The sequence below is a fragment of the Crocodylus porosus genome, unplaced genomic scaffold, assembly GCF_001723895.1.
Source record: "Crocodylus porosus isolate Cpor-Errol unplaced genomic scaffold, CroPor_comp1, whole genome shotgun sequence".
NCBI classification, from domain to species: Eukaryota; Metazoa; Chordata; order Crocodylia; family Crocodylidae; genus Crocodylus; species Crocodylus porosus.
The window spans coordinates 38,745,755-38,745,985 of NW_017728911.1; positions in this window are offsets into that span (position 1 = coordinate 38,745,755).

The following is a 231-nucleotide window of genomic DNA, read 5'->3' on the forward strand; positions in this document are numbered from 1 at the left end:
GCACCAGCGCCCCGGCACGGGGCCGCTCCCGGCCTGCGCCGCGGGGGCCGCCTCTTTCCCCCGCCGGGGCAGCTGCCACCTCCCGGCGGGGCAGTCGCCTTCCCCGTCCTCTTCGTGCAGCCTCTGCTCTTCCCCTCCATGACGACCCTTTCGCCCGCCGGCAGCCTGTCCCCGCAGAGCGCTGCTGGGCGCTTCTTCCACGGGCTCTCCGCTCCCCCAGGGACCCCTCCC